Here is a 2,500-nt window from a genome sequence, read left to right as displayed (position 1 = left end):
TTACCAAGTCAGGTTTCTTCTCTTTCGGCTTAAGATCTTGTTCAAGCTTACGACTAGTAAATATCAGCTGAATAGTGACATTATTGATCTTATGGTTTAGCTCTTTCAATTGCTTTCTAACAGCACTGGCGGATTTCTGGTCTTTGAAAGGAATGTTGATACGCACAATCTTGTCTGTTGTGGTACTGTCCTGGCCTCTTGTAGGTGAAACACGATCAAAGTTTTTGATGATGCTGTTGATGAGGCTGAGTGGGTAACCAAGACGAGTGAATATTGAACGCAATTTACTGCATTTTCGTCTGGAGATGGCAAAGAGTCTTTGGAACCTTTTGACCTGTTCTTCCGTTTGCCCGGCATTAAAAAACTATAAAATTTCGGCGACGATTCAGGGAGCTCGGCGAAACACGTTTACTCTCCCATGTTACCAGTCCCAGTCCTCATCGATGTTTTGTTAACTGGTCATGCGGAACGTTATGCTACAAGTGGCTCTTTACACCTTGGACTGAGTGATCACGACTTAATCTTTACAGTGCAAAAAAATAAGAATTCAAGGCTAAAGCCGCGCTTGATCGAGTTTAGGAGTATGACGAATTTTAAATTGCCTGACTTTTTGGCTGACTTAAAAAAGGTCCCATGGTCTTCGGCCTACACATTCGACAATGCCGATGATGTATGGGCTCATTGGCGAGCACTTTCCAAAGATGTTCTTGACCAGCACGTGCCCCTAAAGAAAAAGACCAGTTACCATGGATATCACCTGATCTGCTGCGTGAAATTTCGCACCAAAATAAGTTATTCAAGCGCCACAAGCGGAATGCTACATCTACTTCTTGGGATGACTATAAGCGGCAACGTAACAAAGTTACGTCGCTAAAGCGCAATGCTGTGAAAAGGTTCTGCTGTGACACCTCCTCGAGTGCTTAACCGTCATCCGAATTTTGGAGAAAAATGAAGCCCCTTTTGCCAACTAGTTCAGGTAAAAACATACAAGGCGTCATCCTCGTTGAGGACAGTGGCGTTGTTTCCGACCCTAGGCGTGTGGCCGAAGTCTTTAGTGATTACTTTGCCAATATTATCCAGCTAGGGCATAGATCTGACACTGACTACACTGACCATCCGAGTATAAGGGCAATAAGCAATGTACGTTTCTTAAGCGAGTTTAATTACTCCCCAGTCAGTACTTCATATATCTGTAGAAACTGAGAAAGAAGCTCATGTTGAACCTCAAGATCAATCTCCTCCTCAGCGAAGAGGGCAGAATAAAAGCGCTCATGAGCCTCCGTCATCTCAGGAAGAGATTTCTGTAACATTTTAGGAAGGTGAGGCCCCCACTAGGTTTTTCTTTAATTTAGAAAATCAACGACACGAAAAATCCTTGATATCGTCAGTTTTGACTCCAGAGGGGGATGAGGTCTCATCTCTTCCTGAGATGACGGAGGCTCATGAGCGCTTTTATTCTGCCCTCTTCGCTGAGGAGGAGATTGATCTTGAGGTTCAACATGAGCTTCTTTCTCACGTTCCGAACCGTTTGTCGGATTCCGATCGAGAATCTTGTGAGGGCCTCCTTTCCTTAGATGAAGCTACACAGGCCCTTAACCTCTCTAATAGGAATAAGACTCCTGGATCAGACGGTTTGACAGTTGAATTTTATTTAAATTTTTGGTCGGGGCTTGGCCCCCTTTTAGTCGACGTTTTCAATGAAAGTTTAAGTGATGGCGAATTGTGCGAATCTATGAAATCTAGTGTTACTCGCTTAGTATACAAGAGGGATGATCGTAAGGACTTGAAGAACTGGCGTCCAATCTCCCTCCTTAATGTAGATTATAAAATTTGTTCTAAGGCTTTCTCTTTACGGCTAGCTAGAGTTTTGAGTTATATTATCAGCCCTGGTCAAACTTGCTCTGTTCCAGGAAGGACTATCGCTTCTAATTTAGCTTTATTGCGTGATACTTTAGATTACATTGACCGCACTGGGGAAACGGGGATTCTAGTTTCGTTGGACCAGGAGAAAGCCTTCGATCGGGTTAATAGGTCTTTTCTGATGACTCTTCTTGAGCATTATGGCTTTGGTCCTTCCTTTTGCAATTGCATTCGTACGCTTTATAATGGTGCTTACATGCATATTCTCGTTAACGATTTTCTTTCGAATCCTGTCCCTTTGCATCGAGGTGTACGGCAGGGCGACGGTTTGTCGCCTATGCTGTACATCCTGTGTGTGGAGGTTTTAGCTTGTAAGGTTAGAGATTCTCCTGACATCGATGGCTTTCTCCTGCCTGGGGCTGGGGGATCCAGTTTAAGGTCGGGCAATATGCGGATGACACAACAGCAATTGTCAAGAATGACCGCTCTCTTGTTTCGCTCTTCCGTGCAATATCCTTATATGAGAGAGGCACCGGAGCAAAGCTGAATGTCTCTAAGACTGAGGCCATGTGGCTTGGTGCTTGGAGAGACCGCCAGGACAAGCCGCTTGGCCTTAAATGGGTGCAAAAAATGAAAATTC

This window comes from Montipora capricornis, chromosome 6, assembly GCF_036669925.1.
Source record: "Montipora capricornis isolate CH-2021 chromosome 6, ASM3666992v2, whole genome shotgun sequence".
In the NCBI taxonomy this organism is placed as follows: Eukaryota; Metazoa; Cnidaria; class Anthozoa; order Scleractinia; family Acroporidae; genus Montipora; species Montipora capricornis.
This window is presented reverse-complemented; position numbering follows the sequence as displayed.